Source organism: Macrotis lagotis, chromosome 8, assembly GCF_037893015.1.
Source record: "Macrotis lagotis isolate mMagLag1 chromosome 8, bilby.v1.9.chrom.fasta, whole genome shotgun sequence".
NCBI lineage: Eukaryota > Metazoa > Chordata > Mammalia > Peramelemorphia > Peramelidae > Macrotis > Macrotis lagotis.
This window is the reverse complement of record NC_133665.1, coordinates 148,959,442-148,971,723: the sequence shown is the minus strand read 5'-3', so window position 1 is coordinate 148,971,723 and position 12,282 is coordinate 148,959,442. Positions and strand designations below refer to the sequence as shown.

General features: G+C 34.4%; 1 long non-coding RNA gene across 2 annotated transcripts in view; it reads right to left on the bottom strand.

Moving 5' to 3' along the window:
• Positions 1–11,983, bottom strand: part of LOC141494996 (uncharacterized) — a 58,917-nt gene extending 46,934 nt beyond the window's left edge. For both annotated transcript variants that reach the window (XR_012470614.1, XR_012470615.1), the window contains exon 1: positions 11,920–11,983. This is a non-coding gene — a long non-coding RNA (uncharacterized LOC141494996). The remainder of the gene's footprint in view (positions 1–11,919) is intronic.
• Between the last annotated feature and the right edge of the window lie 299 nt (positions 11,984–12,282).

The window sequence follows — 12,282 nt, the reverse complement described above, 5'->3', positions numbered from 1 at the left end:
CTATTAGTGTCCCAGATTTCCTACATCACTTCCAATATTGATCATTGTCCTTTCTGGTCATTTTGGCCAGTCTAAGAGGTGTGAGCTGGTATCTCAGAGTTGCTTTAATTTGCATTTCTCTAATAAGTAATGATTTGGAGCAATTTTTCATATGTCTATGGATTGATTTGATTTCCTCATCTGTAAATTGCCTTTGGCACCTTTTGTCAATTGGGGAATGGCTTGTTTTTTAAAATATTTGACTCAGTTCTCTGTATATTTTAGAAATGAGTCCTTTGTCAGAAATACTAGTTGTAAATATTGTTTCCCAGTTTACTGAATTTCTTTTGATCTTGGTTACAGTGATTTTATCTGTGCAAAAGCTTTTTAATTTAATGTAACCAAAATCACTTACTTTGTTTTTAATGATGTTCTCTATCTCTTCCTTGATCATAAACTGCTTCCCTTTCCATGGATCTGACAGGCAAAGTACTCCTTGATCTTCTAGTTTGCCTATAATATTATTTTTTGTGTCTAAATACCTGTATCCATTTTGATCTTATCTTGGTATCAGGTGTGAGGTGTTGTTCGAATCCATCTTTCTTCCATACTCACTTCCAATTTTCCCAACAGTTTTTATCAAAGAAAGAGTTTTTATCCCAATAGTTGTACTCTTTGGGTTCATCAAACAGCATATTACTAAATCATTTCCTGCTTTTACACCTAGTCTATTCCACTGATCCACAACTCTGTTTCTTAACCAATACCAGACAGTTTTGAGGACTGATGTTTTATAATATAATTTTAGATTTGGTAAGGCTAAACCACCTTCTTTTTCACTTTTTTTTTTCATTGAGTCCCTGGAAATTCTTGACTTTTTATTTCTCCATATAAATTTATTTACAACTTTTTCTAACTCAATAAAATAATCATTTTTCAAATTTTTATTAGTAGGGCACTAAACAGGTAGTTTAGGTTTGGTAGAATTGTCATTTTTATTGCATTAGTTTGACCTATCCATGAACAGTTGATGTTTGCCCACATATTTAAATCTGATTTTATTTGCATGAGAAGAGTTTTGTAATTGTTTTCAAAAAGTTTGAATGGGCCTTGGCAGGTAGACTCCTAGGTATTTTATTTTGTTTGAGGTTCCTTTGAAAGGGATTTCTCTTTCTACCTCTTTCTGCTGTATCTTGCTAGTCATATATGTAGAAATGTTGAGGATTTATGAGGGTTTATTTTATATTCTCCTACTTTGCTAAAGTTGCTAATTATTTCTAGTAGTTTTTTTCAAGATTTTTTGAATTCTCTAGGTATACCATCATGTCATCTGCAGAGAATGAGAGTTTTGTCTCCTCTTTCCCTGGTCTAATTCCTCAATTTCTTTTTCTACTCTTATTGCTGAGGCTACATTGCTAATACGATACTGTATAGCATTGGTGATAATAGGCATCCTTGTTTCACCACTGATTTTATTGGGAATGTCTCAAGCCTATCCTCATTGTAAATAATGCTTGTTGATGGTTTCAGATAGATACTGCTTATTATGTTAAGGGACAAACCATTTATTCCTACACTCTCTAGTATTTTTATTAGGAATGGGTGCTATTTTTTGTCAAAAGCTTTTCCAGCATCTATTGATATGATCATATGATTCATGATAAGTATGTTATTGATATAAATAATTATACTAACAATTTTCCTAACCTTGAACCAACCCTGTATTCCTGGGATAAATCCTACTTGATCATAAGGTATTATCCTAGTGGTAACTTGTTGTAATCGTTTTGCTAAGATTTTATTTAGGATTTTTGCATCTATATTCATCAGGGCAATAGGTCTATAATTTTCTTTCTCTGTTTTAATTCTTCCTGGTTTAGGTATCAGCACCATGTTGCCATCATAGAAAGAGTTAGGCAGAGTTCTGCCTTCACCTATTTTTCCAAAGAGTTTATATAGAATTGGAACCAATTGTTTCTTAAATGTTTGATACAATTCACTTGTGAATCTATCTGGCCCTGGAGATTTTTTTCTTAGGGAATTCAATAATGGATTATTGAATTTCTTTTTCTGAAATAGGGATATTTAGATTTTTAATTTCCTCTTTATTTAATCTGGGTAACTTGTATTTTTGTGAATATTCATCCATTTCACTTAGATTGTAAAATTTATTGGCATAGAGTTGGGCAAAATAATTCCCAATTATTACCTTAATTTCTTCCTCATTAGTGATTAGTATACCTCTTTCTTTTATGATACTAGCAATTTGGTTTCTTCTTTCTTTTTTTTAAATCAAATTGACCAGAGGTTTATCAATTTTATTGTTTTTTTTAATAAAACCAGCTCTTGGTTTTATTTATTAATTCAATACTTTTCTTGCTTTCAATTTTTTAATTTATCCTTTAATTTTTAGAATGTCTAATTTGCTATTTAATTGGGGATTTTTAATTTGTTCTTTCTCTAATTGTTTAAAATTGCAATTTTAGTTCATTGATTTCCTCTTTACCTAATTTATTTATGTAATTATTTAAAGATGCAATATATCCCCTCACTTCTGCCTTGAGTGTTTCCCATAGGTTTTGGTATGTTGTTTCATTTATGTCATTATCTAGATGAAATCATTAATTCTTTTTACAATTTGTTGTTTGATCCACTCCTTTAAAATGAAGTCATTTAGTATCCAATTAGTTCTGAGTCTGTATCTCCCTGGTCCAATATTGCATGTGATTTTTATTCCATTATGATTTGAGAAAGATGTATTCACTAATTCTGCCTTTTTGCGATTGATCATTAGGTTTTTATGTACTAGTACATGGTCAATTTTTGTGTAAGTGCTATGTACTGCAAAAAAAAGTATATTCCTTTCTATCCCCATTCAGCATCCTCATTAGTTCTATTATATCTACGGGTTCTAACAATCTAGTTACCTCCTTAACTTCCTTCTTGTTTATTTTATGATTGGATTTATCTAAATCTGAGAGCAGGAGGTTGAGGTCTCCCACTAGTAGAGTTTTGCTGTCTATGTCCTTCTGTTGCTCTTCCAACTTCTCCTCTAAGAATTTTGTTGCTGTCCCATTGGATGCATACATATTTAATATTTAAATTATTTTATTCTCTATAGTACCTTTTAGGAGGCTATAATTTCCTTCCTTATCTCTTTTAATGCTATCTATTTTTCCATCTGCTTTGTCTGAGATAAGGATTGTTATCCCTGCTTTTTTTCACTTCAACTGAAGCAAAATATTTTGTTCCAACCTTTTACCTTTGCTCTATATGTATCTCTCTGCTTCAAATGAGTTTCTTGCAAGCAGCATATTGTAGGATTTTGGATTTAAATCCACTCTGCTATTCGCTTACATTTTAAGGGAGAGTTCATCTCATTCACATTCAAAGTTATAATTACAAACTCGTTATTGCCCTCCATGCTAACTTCCTTTTCTTTGTATTTCCCCCTTTTCCCTTTATCCATATTCCCCAGTGTTTTGTTTCTGCATACAGCCACCTTCAGTGTGTTTGCCCTCTTATATTAACCTCATGCCCTTTTCCCCTTTCCTTTTTCCCCTTCTTCCATTCCATCTGTTAGTTCCTCTGTTTTTTTTCTCCCCCTCCCTGTCTCCTCTCCCCCTTTCCCCTTTTAATGCTTGAAAGGTAAGATAAGTTTCTTAACTTGAATAAGTGTTTTTAAGTTAACTTTAAGCCAAGTCTGATGAGTTTAAGTTTCAGGTGTCTCTCACCTCCTTCCTTCTTCCCCTCTATTACAATAGGTCTTTTGTGCCTCTTGATGTAATGAGTCTCCCTCCAGCCTCCCTTCTCCTTACTGCCCCCTTTTTAAGAAAGTATTTTTTTTTTTAAATCGTTCTATCTGAGTCTCAGAAAAGTTTGGAGTTTCCATCACTTCTGGATATGTATATTCTCTCTAATAGAATAAGAATTCTCAAGAACTATGAGAATCTTTCTCCCAAGTGGATATATAGCCAGTTTCATCTTACTGTATAACAGTTATTTTTAACTTTTTCATGTGTCTCTTGAGCCTCCTTTTTGATATCCAAATTTTCTATTTAGCTCTGGTCTTTTTATTATGAAATCTTGGAAGTCTCCCATTTCATTAAGTATCCATCTCTTTCCCTGGAAGAGAAGGTTCAGCTTTGCCAGGTAGTGGATTGTTGGCTGCATTTCAAGCTCCCTTGCTCTTCAGAATATCTTATTCCAGGCCCTTTGATCCATTAAAGTTGCTGTGGCCAGGACCTGTGTAATCCTTACTGTGGCTCCTTGGTATTTAAATTTTTGCTTTCAGCCTGCTTGCAGGATTTTTTCTTTTATCTGATAGTCCTGGAATTTGGCCACAACTTCCTTGATGTTTTCATTTTAGGATCTCTTTTTGGAGGGGATCAATGTATTCTTTCAATAACTATTTTGCCCTCTGGTTCCATGATATCAGGTCAATTTTCCATCACTAATTCCTATAATATTAAGTTCACCCTTTTTTTCCAATTCAATGTTTTCAAGAAGGCCAATAATTCTTAGATACTTCCTTCTCTAATGGTTCTCAAGGTCCATGGTTTTGCCGATGAGGTATTTTATTTTTTTTTTATATTTTTTCCATCTTTTGGTTTTGTTTAACACAATCCTGTTATCTCATGAAGTTATTAGTTTCCACTGATTCCATTCTTTTTTTTTTAGTAAAGAAAATTTCCTTCTTTTATCTTTTTTTTAACTCCTTTTCCAGTTGGTCCATTCTATTTTTGAAGGACTTTTCTATTTGCCCATATGTACTTTTGAGAGAATCATTTCCTTTGTGCTTTAGCTCGATTGAAGATCTGAGAGAGTTATTCTCATTTTTTATTTGTCCCATTGTATTGTCCAAGGATTTGTTTTCTTGTTGCATGATGTTAATTTTCTCTTGCAATGTGTTAATTTTCTCTTGAGTTTCCTTTCTCAATTTTTTCAATTGATTTTTAAACTCCTTCCTAATTTATTCAAGGAAGTCTTTCTGGGCTGGAGACCAATTTATATTCTCCTCAGCAGTGGCAGATCTCTCTGGGTTAGAATCTGGCACTTCTAAGTATTTCTCCATGGGCACCCCTATTCTCTGGCCTTTTTCATCTTGTATTGGGGGGAAAATGTCTCTCAGAGGTTTGCTTTTGAGGATCCTAGAGGATCACTTGGCTTAGTAATTCCAAGGGTCATCCAATAGGGGGTGCTGATTGCTTTCTCTGGAGTGTTTGAGATCCTCAGCAGCAGGGTCTCAGTTGACCTTGAAAACTGGCCTGAGCCCTGGGAGAGGGAGTTAATCTCTTTGTTGTTATTTATTGTTTGTTCTGGGTAAAGGGCCATGCTGAAAGTATGGCGCTCAGGTCCCCAGCTCTCCGGGTTTTCTCTGAGACTCTGTGCTGGAACTCACCCTTCTGTAGCTCCTCACCTTCCAAAGATTTTGCAGCTAAATTTGGACCTGGTACCCACCACTCACTGAAGACTCTACAGCTGATGTTGACCCTCTGGTTTTCCCCAGCTGCCATGCTGATCCTCTGTTCTTGTCTTCCAGTTCACTCATGGTCATCTGAGACAGACATTCTTGGTAGGTGTTCTTCTCCTACTTCTCTTTCTTGTTTTTTTTTGAGCGAATTTCTATTAAGAGGTTTCTCTCATGTTATTTCTGAGGGGAAAGAGAGAGCACCTATCACAGTACCTGTCTTCTCTCCACCATCCTGATAAAAATCTATCCAAAGTGTAGTTTTAAAGAGTTTAATATCAACATGAAAAGAAATTGATGAAGAAGTACATTGGAAGTCTACATTGTTCAAAATTTTTTATTAATGACTTTGATAAAGTCATAAATGACAAAGTCATTAGATGTGCTGATGACACAAAACTTGGAATGAGAATCAACAGAATGGATAACGGTCAGTATTTACAAAAGATATTGAAAGTTTAGCATAGAGATGTCATACATGAAACCTAAGACACTTAACATTTTTTGAGAGCTGTCCAAACTAGATTAAAATTAATTATGAAATACTCACAAACTAGATAAAAATAAAATAGAATATAAATACTGTTATGTGTTTTTTAAATCAAAATGTAACCTCCAGAACTTCTTATGAATTGTTTGGTGATCCTTGTTCCTATTTGAATTGGATCCTACCAGCCTAGAGTATTAGACAGCATGAGATGAAATTCAGTAAAAGTTGAGAAAGAAAATTAACTGTATCAACACAAGATGGATATGTGCTTGATACTTATTTGTTTGATAAAGATGTGTTTGGTTAACTCTGAGTCAGTAGTGTGATATGGCAGACTTAAAAACTAATGTCATCTTAAGCTGCATTGGGAGCCAGAGCTTGCAGCTATAGGGAGGTGATTATTCAGCTGCACTCTGCCCTTTGCAGACTTTCTCTTGAGAAGAACTGTGTTCAGTTCAGGATTATGAGCTCTTTATTTAGAGTATATAAAGATATTGATAGAGAAGGTATTTTCTTTTTTTTTTTTTTTTTTAGGTTTTTTTGCAAGGCAAAACAGTGGCTTGCCGAAGGCCACACAACTAGGTAATTATTAAGTGTCTGAGGCCAGATTTGAAATCAGGTACTCCTGACTCCAGGGCCAGTGCTCTATCCACCACATCACCTAGTTGCCCCATGAAGGTACTTTCAAGAAGAAATTGGATATCTTCTAGTTTGGGAAATTCTAGTGACCTTCCTTGTTCGCTATTATTTGACCTTGGTGGATTCATCTCCTATCTAACTTGGCGTGTAATGCTAAAAGATTTGATTTACTATTTCAACAATCAGGTAATATGCTAAGCATTGAGAATAAAAATACAAGTAAGAAGACTGTACCTGGCTTCAAAATGTTTACATTCTATTTGAGAAAGACAATATATAAAAAAGGCTGAAAAGTAGGGGTGGAGGGAGGGAGAAAGTACCAAACAGGGCATGGTTAAAAACAAGTCCAGAAGTACAGCCTGGAGAACAATGAAGGCATGAGAGGTCTGGTTATCATCCTTAAAACTGAGATTCTGGGAGCTTCCAGGATGGAGAGGTTTCTTGGGGATAATAGACAAAAATCTATCACAAACAAAATTTACCACATATTTTTACTATTTTGACTGAACAAATTCATCAGGACAGTTATAAATACCTCACTACCTAAGTCAAACAATCAGGTAATCTAAACCTAACATCAGTTTTGCCTTGTTAATTTAGAATTGCCTGATCATTTGTTAGAGCTAATTGGGTCTTTGGATTGAAATCCAGATTTATAAGGAACCCCAAATCCTATCTTGTTTAATCCGCTCATTTTATAGATGAGGATTTTGAAGTCTAAAGGGGCTAAATAATTTGTCGAAGGTCACAATTTCAGATCAGGTCTTCTGATGCTTGGAAATAGGACTGGGATTTGAAGTATTAGATTCTGATGTAGTTATTGACTAGATGTCTGGACATTAGGAAGTCTCTTCCTCTCTCTGGGCTTCAGTTTCCTTTTATACAATGAACAATATTCTTCAAAGGATTCTCTATTAGCTCCTGATGGAGCATTGTGCAATCAAAATTGAAATAAGGGTAAAAAAAATTGAAGCTTAAATCTCTGTCTGAACAGATTACCATACAATCTTACCTTTGGTAGTTTACCAGAAAAAAAAAAATCTCTGACTATGGATTCAGATCTGGATTCAAATTTGTTCTCTGTCATTTGCTGTTTTATGTGACTTTTTTGGAAAAACTTTTATTCTCTATCATTTTCCTTTGCTGTAAAATTCTGGGTTGAATAGATGATCTGAAATCAAGTCAAACTGGCTTAGACATGGGAAGACATGCCAAAGATGGTAAAATAGATGACTCCTCTAAGAGTCCAGGATAAAATGTCTATTTGCTCCTTATTTTAAAGTGTAGACCAGGAGGTGGGGAGTATTCTCTTATGATCATGTGTGGGTGTATTGGGGGTGTATCATGTCATGGAGTATTGCTTAATTTATTTAGAAACCATTTCTTTATCTCTTCCTATGAATGGTTGTTCTTTAAAGGAAGATCATTTGTTTTTCATAGTTCTTCATATATTTCAGCTTTTTAGAATCAGCGATTATTTTTTGAGTTATCTCTTTTCATTTGTAAAAAAACTTCTTTTTGGATACCCGATCATAATGCTATCTTTTAAAAAACATATTGGGTGATTGTAACCAATTTCATTTCTGCCCATTTAGAATAATGAATGACAAAGTTCTCACATAAATTTTTTATGTGTTTCATTCCTTTTCTTGGTTGCTTTATATTAGCATTCCCAACAACACATCCTTCTTTTGAAAGTGGTTTCTTTAAAGATGCCTCATTTGCTGTTCTTCTGGGTATGTTATTACTATACAATACTTTTTAAAGCTTTATTATCCTTGTTGTCTTTTGACATGTGAATGTGATAGCTGATATTTTTAGTGTTCCATTAGTATTATTAAATTGTATTATGGGCTTTGTTGGTGCGGCATGGTATAGCTATCTCTCAAATTTGTATTTTTAATCTCAGGAATGCACTTGAATTGGTATTTCTTTGAAATTTTAGGTAAGTAGTTATATGCCATTTTATAAACATAAATAATTCAAAGGAGAGTGATATCATTGCATTTTAGAACTGATAAAGAGTGTTTTTTCCTTTATTGAGGGATTGGAGATAAGGGGTAACTCAGATCTTATAATAATTCAGGTTTAATAATAACAAAGTGCTTCTCTTAACTTTTTCCCTCACTCCCACTTCCAATGAATACCATTTGGAGGTCATTATAATGTAATATCTGAAGCATTAATTTAGTCAAAGTCTAGAAATGTAACCTGATAGATTTAACTCCATTTCTATCTATTTCTATCTCTATCTCCTGGTGGGGGGGAAAAATCAGATTTTGAGCCAAAAGACCTGGGTTTAAATCCTGGCTGTGGTTCACAGCAAAAACCTCTGGTTAACATCATAATCATCATCAGCAACAAGAGCTAGAATTTACACACTTCATGCAAAACACTTATAGATTAGTGCTATTATTGTTTTCATTACACAATTGAGAAAAATGAGACAAACAGAGGATGTGACGCTCGGGGTCATACAGCTAATGAGCGTGATCTGTTTCCATATCAACACTATTCCACTTAGTCTTTAATGAATTAATTGTCCCCTGTGTTGCTTGGGTTACCATCCCTACCTATTCCTTTGAGGTTTTGCCTATGAAATAAGAGGATTAGAAAAAGATGTTTCTATGGTTCTTTCTAGCTTTAAAGTCCATCCCCCCCCTCTCTCTCGTCTACATCTATAAATTCATTTGTACAAGAGATTATTGGTGAGGAATACTCTTCTTACCAAATCCCCTCCATTGTTTGCAGATTAGCAACCATTTTTCATGTTCTAGAAGAGGTTCCCTGGTCAATAAAACATTATGTGACTTGCCTCAGGTTACTCAGCTCTTGTGAGGCAAAGGGAAAAGTTGAACCAATATTATGAGACCACAGTGTTTCATCTATTTGCAGGTTTCATCTTTTATATCTCAAAGTTGACTCACATCAGGGAACTGCAGAATTCCAGACTTATAAGAGATATCAGAAATCTCCAACCCTAAATCTTTTCTTAATGAGAATCCCTTCCATTTCGTGCTAACAAATGACTACCAGATTTGTACCAATAACAATAACAACAACAATAATAATACAGAAGAATGAATAATGGCGGTGCTGATAATATAAACACCTCTTGTGCTAAGTGCTATATAGGCAACAACTAATTTTTATCATCCCAGCAATTCTGGAGGGAAGTGCGATTTTTATCTCCATTTCACAGATGAGGAAACTGAGGCAAAAAGAAGTGATGCATTTATTTATTGTTTGAGATCGAATTTGAACTCAGGTCTTGCTGATTCCAGGTTTATCCCTATGCCCCCGCCTGTATCTCTGCTATTTCCTTCTTTTGCTTTCTCCTTTTTCCCCTCATCAATCAAAATATAATTCATCACTTTCATCTTGCTTTCATAATTTTACATCTATAGTTTAGAAAATTCAGTGGAAGAACTTGGCTAAACTTTTTGGCTAGCAATGGGTAGTTCTATCAGTTATTTAAAGGAAAATTTAACTTTTCAGGTGATTTATTTAAATATTTATAAGTATCTATTATGTATAGAAATCCACTAGATTTGGCACTATGCCAGCTACAAATGGAGTTGATACAGGACTTAACCTCTATTTGGAACAGGTAATTAATAGTTTGTAAATTAAAGAAAAATTTTTCGACACCATCAATGGAGAGAATTTACATACTGGAATTTCTCTACAATGATCAAATTATAAGACCAGAGATTTAAAAAATTAAACCAAAATAAACTGCCACAACACAAAGAGTCTCTTTTGCAGAAACTAAAAGATTAACTTCATCAAATAATTTTCAGTGGAGATCAATGGTTCCAAGTAAAATTAGCATTATAAACAAAATTATTTCTTTGAAAAATAATAGGAATAGGGATAGGGTTTGGGACTAGATATGTGATTTCATTGAGAGAAAGAATTCCAAGTGAGAATTCCTCTGTTAGGTAGGTTAGCTCCTTTCTTACAATATAAAATATCAGAGAACTGTGTAGAGCAGTAAGAGATTAAAGCACTTGTCCTGGTTTATGTCAAGAGGTGAGTCATGAGCCCAAATCTCCCGGAATTTGTGACCTTCTATTCCCTAATATACCATATTGACTATCTTGTGAAATAATAATAATCCATCCAAACCTTGATGACTGCAGAATATGGTTTTGCACCAGTCCCTTCGAGGAATTAGAGGGTTTTTCTTGCATCCCAAATACTTTTGCTAAATTGGCATTCTGTTTACAGATAGTCAGTCATGGTGGTAAGCCCATGTTCAGCTATTAACATGATGATGTTACTGAAAAGTGCATTGCCTAGACTCCCAAGAGACTTCAGTGGAAATATTAGATTTTCAAAAGCAAAAAATTTCCATTCCAACAAAGAAGATGCCTATGAAACTCATATTTTAGGCACTTGAAACTAGCAGATCGAATATCAAGTGGGATAAATATATTCAGGGAGATGAATGCTATGCATTATTAATGCAGCTCTATTTTCCTGAAAGTTACCAAAGGGACTGTCCACTTAAACAGAACAGTTTTTTTTTAGTTTCAAGCAAAATTGTAAATTCAAGAAATTGTAAAGTCACATATAGTCATATTTTTATAAATGATAGATTTGCTATGTGCAGATGCTATAGGGCAAAGTATAGATGATGTGAAATGGTAATCTTTTCCTTGACTATTCTCCAAAATAAGATGTTGTTTAGGGCTCCACTACACTGCTTAGAAAGGTGATTCTCTTAGTTCCTTTACAATGTTTCCATTACTAGTAACTGTCATAAATATTATGTGTGAAAGTCCAGAGTACTTTCAGTTGGTATATATACAAAGGGACAATTTGTGGGGCACCATACACAGGGTAGGGATAAGACCCTTTTGGGGGTAAAGATGGTATAAAACAGTGGCCAGAATTGATACATAGTAGGCACTTGATTTGATCCCATGATTTCAGTGCTGGAAAAAGTATAAACCAAAGGGTTCTAACTATAATATTGTTCTTAAACCATTCCAAAACTTTAATATTCACATTAATTATTTGTTCCCAACCCATGGCAGAACTTTCCAATCTTGTATTGGTCAGTTTAGTCACAGTTGGACACACTGTCATTTATCTCAAACATAGTGGTCTTTTTCAATAACAAAGGACAAGAACCAACCCCCCCCCCCCCTTGTCTCTGTCTCTCTCTCCATATATATATATATATATATATATATATATATATATATATGCATGTATATGTTTATGTATATATACATTTATGTATATATACATATATATATATATATGTTTATACACAAATCTCTCTCTGTCTATCTATAAGATGTTGTATTGTGGGTAAAGATAACAGTACCTGGGAGAAGACTGGAAATGTGAAGTGAATGCGATTGATTCCTAAGTTGTGAGCCAGGGTGACTTGTAACCTGGTAGTGTCCTTGAAAGTGTCTGTGATGTAATAGTTGGGAAGAAGGGAATGTTTTTTTAAAGGGGGGGATAATGAGTTTTGTTTTATACATGTTGAGTTTCAGGTAAATATAGAGCATCTAGTTCAAGATGTCTAAGAACCATTTGGAGATAGTTCAGGAGAACTACCTGGAAATCATCAGTATAGAGATGATAATTAAATCCTTGGGAGCTAATGAGATCACCAGTGACAGTGGGGAGAGAGAGAGGAGAGGAGAGGAGAGGAGAGGAGAGGGGAGAGGAGGGGAGGGGA